Source organism: Limulus polyphemus, unplaced genomic scaffold (assembly GCF_000517525.1).
Source record: "Limulus polyphemus unplaced genomic scaffold, Limulus_polyphemus-2.1.2 Scaffold2291, whole genome shotgun sequence".
Classification (NCBI taxonomy): domain Eukaryota; kingdom Metazoa; phylum Arthropoda; class Merostomata; order Xiphosura; family Limulidae; genus Limulus; species Limulus polyphemus.
In genome coordinates, this window is record NW_013667901.1 from 176,892 (window position 1) to 186,543 (window position 9,652).

Here is a 9,652-nt window from a genome sequence, read left to right on the forward strand (position 1 = left end):
TGGGCTACTGTTTTACCAACGAATAGTGGGATTGACCATCACATTATAACGCCCCCACGGCTGAAAGGGCGAGCATGTTTGGTGGGATGCGGATTCGAACACGCGACCCTCAGATTGTGAGTCGAGCGCCTTATCCACCTGGCCATGCTGGGCACACTCTCTCAATAGTGTACACTTTGGCGGAAGGTGTTTTTTTTCTCAGTTTTTTGTTTGTTTGTTATGCATTTCGCGCAAAGCTACACGAGGGCTATCTGCACTAGCCGTCCCTAATTTAGCAGTGTAAGACTAGAGGGAAGGCAGCTAGTCATCACCGCCCAACGCCAACTCTTGGGCTACTCTTTTACCAACGATTAGTGGGATTGACTGTCACATTATAACGCCCACACGGCTGAAAGGTCGAACATGTTTGGTGTGATGGAGATTCGAACCCGCGACCCACAGATTGCGAGTCGAGCGCCGTAACCACCTGGCCATGCCAGGCCCTTTTTTCTCAGAAAACTGCTAACATGAGTATCTTTAAAAAGTTCCCGAGAGATGGCGTCAAAGTTTAAAGCCACATATAACTTGTCTGGGTGAGTAAGTAAGTATTTGATTATTCAGGCTTGGTATTAAAAGCAAAGTTATGTTTATAATTATTATCTATCAGTAGATTTTAGCACATTATCCATTTTTCCATATCTATGATCTTATTGTAAAATGTAAGTTGTATTTTTCAAACAAGTAAGAGATACATTTTCCTGCTGTCACCATTTGTACGTGACTGGTAAAACATTTTTTCATGTTGGACGAAGTTATTTTTCGTTATATATACCAGAGTAACAGATTAAAATTGTAGGAAAACTAATTAGTACGTAATTTGTTTGCCATACTGGCTTTAACATAAGGCGTGGAACTACTATAGCGAAGCACTTAAAGTAATATCTATCCCAATTTTCAAATAAACAATTCGTTCACCACGTTATTGGTATGAAAAAAATTTGATTTCGCACAAACAAGTAGGCTTAAAATAGTTTCAGGCAATGTTTGTTTGAAATTAAGCACAAAGCTACACAATGGGCTACCTGTGCTCTGCCCACCACGGCTATCGAAACCCGGATTGTAGCGTTGTAAGTCCGCAGACATACCGCTGTGCTACTGGGGGCTTCAGGTAATGACAGCTACACGAGTTTTGTTTTTCTTTTCTGTCAATATTGGAGGGGGGGGGTCTTAAGATTTCTCTTGTCACGTGAACTAAATATTTGATCATAACAGAAAATTAACGGTATGACGAAGATGGATACTTGTAATTACTGCCGCTGGGTGTAAATCTTGTGTCCGACTGCTGCTGTAAAAAACAATGGAATAAAAAATCATGCACCACACTTTGGCCCCGTCGGTGCGTTATAAATGTTGTCAAATGCTTATGAATCGATTAGAGTATCTCAAGAGTTGGCGGTGGTTGGTGCCTCCTCTCTTGTTTACCATTTCAAAATTAAAGACGGCTAACGCAGAGAGCTCTCGAGTAGCTTATCAAGGAATCAAACAAATAATCCCTCCGAGTTATAATCATTTACGTAATGCGTCAAATGTTTTACGGACACGTTTTATTTACTTCGAGTTCTCCTATTCAGTATCTCACGAGGGTGTAGCTTTTCCGGTGTTTACTAATTTACCTGTCTTCCTGGAAGAACTATTACAGAACTCAAAATACATACGTTACCGTGCGTGACGACAGTGTATTCATGCGCGTAAAAATATAGAAACGTAAAAGGCCAACTTTTACCTTTGACATTTTAGTGAAATAACACAGCGCTTTTCTTTCTAATCTGTTTTTTTTCTGTTATTGTTATAAAGGTTTACTTTTCTTCTTTTTTCGTTGTCATGCTAATTCTTTTTTTAATGCAGTTGTTATTCATGTCAGAATATTCGAGTTTAAAGTAATGATCTAACTCACAAGGAATTAGCGTTCCTATTATATAACACTTATTATATTCATTCGATGGTAATTCAATACTTTCCATTATTTCAGACAGATGTTCGAACAACTAGAAAGAATGTAAGACAAGAAAGAAAGATATAGGTATAAGAATTAATAAAGGTTGAGAAATACAGGCTAAGATGTAGTGGCATAACTACAAATGATGGGCCCCCTATAGTTATATCTCTATAATTGTAATTATGGTTCTGATCGATTCGGGCCTTCTATTGGCTCGCCCTCCCCTGTGATTGTGGGGGCTGCAGAGGGCATACTTACGCCACTGGTAAGATGCAAAGATGTAGAAAGTGTTTGGTACCATTAGTAGAATGATCAGGCAGAGATGTAGTCAACTAAACAGACTGGCTGTTGATAAATAAATGCAGTAAAAAAAGGCAGTTTAACAATCAGCTTGCTTGAAATCTTTGTAATATTCTACATCAACTGTTTTCTTGTAGGCTGGCAATGTGAATTGAAGTTTTCTCAATACTTAAACAATGTTGTAATAAACGTACTGTAATGGACTTATGTAACAAATGACCGACATTTAATAACCTTTATAAGGTAACATACAAAATTCAATTAGCATGAAATTTTAGATTAAAAAAATGTCATTTTTCTCTCTTTTTTTTTCGCAGTATGTTCAGAGCTATTATAATTAGGAATTAGTGAAGGAGTTAATGAAAATACTTCTTCACATTTCCGGCGGAAGTGAGAAGCTGAGATTTTCAACAGTATGTTTAATATTCAGCGGAAGTGGGAAACTGGGATTTTTCAACAGTATGTTTAATATAATAGCTTGTATGGTTCTGAAATGAAACGGTTTTCATCCCGAATCACAATATAACAGTCAGAGAAAAATACATAAATAGCTGTTGAAAGATATCACGTGTTCAAGAAACTTTACACAAATATAGCATAGATGGCTGAAATATGTTCGTTGTAGGCTTTACGGAGATTGAGATATTTTGTTCCCTTTTCATACTAATCTTTAGCTTTTGTTTTATTTTCAGGATTATTGTAAATATTGGATAACGTCAGCTGACTTTGACTACCTTGTGTGATGAAGTAAGTAGTGATCTCATTAAGTGACGTCATACATCCTACTGATCAACTCAAAACCGGACAGAACAAGGAAACTCTGTGGTCTGACTCATTTCAATGAGTTAGATCATCAGTGATGTACCCTTAAAACCATACTTTTTAAAGCTATAATCGTATTTGTTTCTTTGAGATAAATGGGCTACTAGGTGTTACTATGGCAACAACAGGAAATCACTCTGTTGATACGGTTCGAAGAAAAAAAAGAGGCGATTCTCCAATGGGATGTTATCATCCAAGAGTCAACAGCTTGTGGTCTATTTGGTATTGCACAATGGCGATAGCCTTCCAGATCTACATTATTGTCTGCAGTATACAACGTTTTATGAGATATATTGTTTTGTCATGGCCTGCAAAAGATCAGCCATATTTTGAACTTAATGCTTACGTTGGTTGTATAGGTGCCGCTGTAGTTTTGCTTCCTTTCTTCATAGTGGCCGCCATATTTAAGGTTGGCAATTATCCAAACGACGGCTGTAAACTTGGAAACGAACACGACGACAACGCTATTTACCAAAATTTGAAAAGGAAAACCTCCGTTAGGTGGCTAAAAACAGTGTGGCGACATGGTGGACCCACTGCTCCGTTTCTTCACATCTGTTCAGCATTTTGTCTCTTGATGCCGAGAGTACTGATTCAAGCACAATTGATCAGACATGAATTCCTTCCGAAAAGTAAGTAAATATCCTATATAATTGTAGTTCAACACGTGTGCTTCCTTGATCATCAATAAAACATACATAATAATGATATGTCTTTATTATAACTAGTCGCGAATACGAGTTGATAAATAATGCAGAGGTACTTCTCACATAAAACACTGCAATGTGCCGAAACAACTACTATAAACAACGTTTAAAAATAAGCGCAATTTTCAGGATTATTTTTGTGAGTAAGCAGTATTGAAGATATTTCATTTGATGTTTTATCTTTAATGAAATACAGAGCTGATTAACTTTAACTTTAGGCTAACACTATAGAAAGATATACAGTGACACTAAATTACTTTAATTATAATGATAAGAATTTTTTACATTGTGATTAAAACGTAAAAGGTATTTCGCAGAAGGATTTTTCGAATTATTCGTTGAGGAATAGAGTAATAAGTGAACCAAATGACATAGGATATATTCATGATATCAGAGAACATGAAAAAGCTTTAATAATACGAGTTTTCAAAAGTTAGCTCCCTGCTTCAGGGGCGAATAGAAAATTCAGTTGATCCCCGAATTAAAAGGTTTATTTTACGAGAGCGCTTGATATGTCAAGAGTTTTTAGTTCTAATCACAACTCAAATATCCTACTAAGCTGGAGTGTTAGGTATTGTTTCTAAAAATGAAAATAAATTAAAAAAAAACGTGCCAGTTCTATTGAAATATTCTGTAACAATTTTCATTTTTTCAATAGCCCAATCAACTTTTAAAAAATATACATAGATGGATTTATTTGTTTGTTTGTAGTTATGCACAAAGCTACACAATGGGCTATCTGTGCTCTGCCCACCACGGGTATCGAAACCCGGTTTCTAGTGTTGTAAGTCCGCAGACATACCGCTGTGCCACTGGGGGGGGGGCACACATAGATGGAACATTTTATTCCAACAAATTTTCAAGTGTACTCAGAGTAGAAAGATTATATTTTAATGAACACATTTTAAGATGTTTAGAATAAGTGGGTGTTATCTTATAACTGGCAAGTAAAGATACGTTATTGACTGCCTCTCTGCTTGCAACAAGCAAGTAAGTGATGTTTTAATTAACAAATAAACAAGTATGTTAATGACTGCTGTTCAGCTTGGAGAAAGCAAGTCTTATTAGAATTAATAAACACAAAGTATGCTATTGATGACGTTATGCTAGATTGTTTGTTTGTAATTAAGCACAAAGCTACACAGTGGGCTATCTGTGCTCTGCCCACCAGGGGTATCGAAACCCGGTTTCTAGCGTTCTAACTTCGCAAGCATACCGCTGTGCCACTGGGGGGGGGGGGCATTATGCTATAAGTATGCTAAATAGTAGCGTTGATGATGGCAACTGAATGTACTTTAGATTTATATTTATGTCCCATAAGGTACTGCCGGAGTGGCCTTTCAGCAAATACCGGAACTCGTCAGTAGTCTGGACGATGAGAGACAAATGGGTATCTGAAAGACTATTTCTACATATGTAAAAAAAAAACAATCGGTTTAAAAGGTAGCGTAGCATTATAATACAATAGGCTTAACAATTGTAATGAAAATCACTTCGATTGTAGATGTGTGTTTTTTTTCACATTCTTTCTGATTCAATTCGAATTTCAAACCAGAGCCACATAAATATAGCATTTCATACTTATCTTCTATATCCCTCAAGTAACTGCCCAGGGGGCATTTCGTTGAAAACCAGTTCAATGATCAAGGTCATAGGTCTTGCATTACGAGGCTATTTCTTCTCACTCTTTTATTTTACACGTGCTCTGAAGAAAGAGTTTGTTGGGGTTTTTTGTTTTGCATTTTGCAATGTTACTAAGGTTCCTGTATTTGCATGCGTGACAATGCTACTAAGGCTATTTCTCGCTGTCCCTAATTCTAAACTATATACCAAAGGAAATGCAGCCAGTCAGCAGCACCCATCATCCACGCTAAGGGATCGACGGTCACCCTTATAACACATCCGCTACTTAAAGCGCGGGGAATATTTCCGGCTTAACTTGGATCCGAACCTGGTTTGTCGATACCCCAGGGTCAACCACGTCTCTGAGGGATGAGATGCAGAATTATAAGAGGCTGTAATACACAAAGCAAACAGCGAGTTTGGGGATTTGTTGTTATTCTAAATAAAATGTAAAAAAAAATGCTACACTTTTCGAAGCCTTAGAGAACAAGAATATGCGTGTAAAAAAACGTTTAATAGAATACACTTCATTTTTTTTAACATACTTTTTTGTATAGAACCCTCCGGATGCAAAGGCTGCAAAAAACAAACAACAACAACAACAACGAAAATCGAAGCATTAGAGAAGAAGAATATGCGTGTAAAAAAAAAGTTTAATAGAATACACTTCATTTTTTGAACATTCTTTTTTGTTATAGAACCCTCTGGATGCAAAGGCTGCAAAAAAACAACAACAAAAACGGGCAATTCTCTTGTAACTTTGTCCTCCACAATTTCTTACTCGCTTTATAAGTCTGAACAGATATATGGTGAACACGGTTTGTCAAATATTCAACGGATATATTAGCCTTGCATGTTGTATAAGGAATGTTGTTTTGTATGATAGCTTTGAGGTTCATTGCGAACACGACGTTTCGATGAGTTGTTTGTTTGTAATCTAATTTTGTTCATTTGTTTGCCATTCTTTATATTTTTGTAATTACACTTCAAGCATTTCGCCCTATTTACTTGAGGACCATGCCTAATTTTTTTGTCAATGTTTTTGTATCCAATATTTGAATTCATATAATAATAACAGTGTACACGTAAAGTGCTCTGCCCTCACGTTAGGAAGATAGGGAAGTCTTTATAAGAAGGCTAGGACTACTTGCTTTCTTTCTTTGGATCCGCTTTTCCTTTTAAAGTATCAATAGTGAACATACCATTTTATAGTACTTTTTTCTCTCTACAGGATTGTCGTTTTCCATACGTTTTTAGGAATAATTGTATAAACATGTGTCAGGGAAGAACTTTCATGTTTTCCTTCTTTATAAACATTTCTTATATTTTAGAGAACACGTGTGTGGTAATAATTATTTATGACTAGTATTGAAACAAGCAGAAAAACAAGATATTTTACTGAAATTGTAATACGTCGGCGAAATGACTATTATGTAGTAATAAGTGTTGTTATAATGTCAATAAATTGGTGAGATGTGACTGTTTTATAGTAATAAGTGTTGTTATAATGTCACTGAACTGGTTAGAGGTGACTGTTATATAGTAATAAGTGTTGTTATAATGTCACTGAACTGGTTAGATGTGACTGTTATATAGTAATAAGTGTTGTTATAATGTCACTGAACTGGTGAGATGTGACTGTTATGTAGTAATAAGTGTTGTTATAATGTCACTGATCTGGTGAGATGTGACTGTTATATAGTAATAAGTGTTGTTATAATGTCACTGAACTGGTGAGATGTGACTATTATGTAGTAATAAGTGTTGCTATAATGTCAATAAACTGCTGAGATGTGACTGTTATATAGTAATAAGTGTTGTTATAATGTCACTGAACTGGTGAGATGTGACTGTTATATAGTAATAAGTGTTGTTAGAATGTCACTGAACTGGTGAGATGTGACTGTTATATAGTAATAAGTGTTGCTATAATGTCACTGATCTGGTTAGATGTGACTGTTATATAGTAATAAGTGTTGTTATAATGTCACTGAACTGGTTAGATGTTACTGTTATATAGTAATAAGTGTTGTTATAATGTCACTGAACTGGTTAGATATGACTATTATATAGTAATAAGTGTTGTTATAATATCACTTATCTGGTGAGATGTGACTATTATATAGTAACAAATGTTGTTATAATGTCACTGAACTGGTTAGATGTGACTGTTATATAGTAATATGTTGCTATAATGTCACTGAACTGGTTAGATGTGACTGTTATATAGTAATAAGTGTTGCTATAATGTCACTGAACTGGTTAGATGTGACTGTTATATAGTAATATGTTGTTATAATGCCACTGAACTGGTTAGATGTGACTGTTATATAGTAATAAGTGTTGCTATAATGTCACTGAACTGGTTAGATGTGACTGTTATATAGTAATAAGTGTTGTTATAATGTCAATAAACTGGTGAGATGTGACTGTTATATAGTAATAAGTGTTGTTATAATGTCACTGAACTGGTTAGATGTGACTATTATGTAGTAATAAGTGTTGTTATAATGTCACTGAACTGGTTAGATGTGACTATTATGTAGTAATAAGTGTTGCTATAATGTCACTGAACTGGTGAGATGTGACTGTTATATAGTAATAAGTGTTGTTATAATGCCACTGAATTGGTGAGAAGTGACTGTTATATAGTAATAAGTGATGTTATAATGTCACTGATCTGGTGAGATGTGACTGTTAGATAGTAATAAGTGTTGTTATAATATCACTGAACTGGTGAGAACGGTACAGATGTGCTGGTTTCTTTTAGTGTAAAAAAATGTAACGAGAACTTATCATCATAATTAACAAAAGAAGAAATACAAAAATATATAGTATATTGACCTATAATGTTGTGTTATTTTCATGATGATTGAATTATAACATATTTACTTATCCGCAGTCGCGTGAAACTGGAAGCATCGTTTACATAAAGATATCTCGTCATTTCTGGAGGAAGTATTACTCAATTCTAAACTTCCTAGACAAACTTTCCAGAGAGGTATTGTTTCATCGAAATCTGACCAGTGAAAGCTTAGATACAAGACTACTGATGTGGAAAATCCGTGGCTCAAGAATAATCTACAGGGTGGACAAAATTTCAGCAGTAGAGAATATTTTTTTGTTTTAATAACCATAGAAACTGGCATTCACAAATTATAAATACTATTATGAGGAAAAATAACGAGATGTCGCCAGGGATATCTATTAAAATAAGATGTGGCCAGAGATATCTATTAAAATAACGAGATGTGGCCAGAGATATCTATTAAAATAAGGAGATGTGGCCAGGGATATCTATTAAAATAAAGAGATGTGGCAGGAGATATCTATTAAAATAAGGAGATGTGGCCAGGGATATCTATTAAAATAAGGAGATGTGGCCAGGGACATCTATTAAAATAAGATGTAGCTAGGGATATTTATTTAAATAAGGTTTGTTTGTTTGTAATTAAGCACAAAGCTACACAATGGGCTATCTGTGCTCTGCCCACCATGGGTATCGCAATCCGGATTCTAGCGTTGTAAGTGCGCAGACATACCGCTGTGCCACTGAGGGGCATTAAAATAAGGAGATGTGGCCAGGGATATCTATTAAAATAAGATGTGTCAGGGGATATCTATTGAAATAACGAGATGTGGCCAGAGATATCTATTAAAATAACGAGATGTGGCCAGAGATATCTATTAAAATTACGAGATGTGGCCAGGGACATCTATTAAAATATATCGCTTAATTAATCTTTACATAAAAAAGTAATGTCTGATTAACCTATAAAAAGAAAAAGGAGGGAGGGGGTTTGTGTTCTATCTAGTGGATGTCTTTTTTGTGTTTGTGTGAGTGTGTAGGGGGGCTAATTTCTAATTATGACAGAAATGGAATTAATGCTGTAAAAACTTTAACAATAACCGAGAGATAAATCAATTAGATTTCAGTACTATTAGCTCAAAGTTCGCGAAAAAAACAAACAAACATGAAATGTTCGCATCTAAAGGATTACGTACTAAGTGTGACAAGTAAAGGATTGGTGAAGCTAGTTGTTAGGCTTTAAACTCTTCGTGATATGTTTGCATGTCTTCTTATTAAACCGATAGTCGCAAAATCTCGCCAATTTGACTTGACGACGAACAGCACAATTCTGATATAGCACTAGCTTTGTTTGTTTGTTTTGAATTTCGCGCAAAGCTACACGAGGGCTATCTGCGCTAGCCTTCCCTAATTTAG

The 9,652-nt window shown here is 35.5% G+C and overlaps 1 long non-coding RNA gene across 2 annotated transcripts in view; it reads left to right on the forward strand.

Annotated features, from left to right (window-relative positions):
• LOC111087554 overlaps positions 1-9,652 on the forward strand; it is a 64,532-nt gene that overhangs the window by 43,560 nt on the left and 11,320 nt on the right. Inside the window, exons 4-5 of one of the 2 annotated variants that reach the window (XR_002612230.1) lie at positions 2,968-3,729; positions 8,330-8,749. This is a non-coding gene — a long non-coding RNA (uncharacterized LOC111087554). Of the gene's footprint in view, positions 1-2,967; positions 3,730-8,329; positions 8,750-9,652 lie in introns of those variants that run through there. The other variant, XR_002612231.1, reaches the window with a different exon arrangement.